We start from the raw sequence: 673 nt of genomic DNA on the forward strand, positions 1-673 counted from the left end.
TTATAAGAAGAAAAGAGTAAATAAAAGGGTAGTGTACCGACAAAAACGATAGTGTAGTAAATCTTATAATATAATGAAAAATATTTCATAAGTCTATCAATCTTATTTATTAGCAATACTATGAACTTCAAAAACTAATCACCATTCCTCACATTACACAAGGTAATGCAATACAAACACACATAAAATAAAATCATCATCATACATTAAGTTAAAATAATACTATACACAAATTTCTCATTTTCAATTATTATTAAGGAAAATGTAAGAATGTAATCTTCTACATGAATGTAATCTTCATTCTTAAATGCACAAAAGTCTTTTTATCACAGAATAGATTTAATAAAACAAATACTAATGGAAAGATAGAACATAGATTTTTTTCTTGTGAAACAACATAATACTGAAGCAATAATAATAATAATAATAATAATAATAATAATAATAATAATAACTCTCCGAACTAATAATAAATTCTAAAATAAAAATATGTAATACATAGGTAAATAAATAAGTAGGTAAAAATAATAATTAGGTACCTATTTTAATGCTTTATTAAACCAAAATACAGAAAATATTTGTACTATAAATTTGCCAGACTCACGATGATAGATAACTGATTCGCATCATCCTAGTGTTGCCAAATACAGTATTAGTAGTGATGTACACAAGG

The sequence above is a fragment of the Centruroides sculpturatus genome, unplaced genomic scaffold, assembly GCF_000671375.1.
Source record: "Centruroides sculpturatus isolate CEXI.00-Female unplaced genomic scaffold, Cexi_2.0 scaffold377, whole genome shotgun sequence".
Taxonomy (NCBI): Eukaryota; Metazoa; Arthropoda; class Arachnida; order Scorpiones; family Buthidae; genus Centruroides; species Centruroides sculpturatus.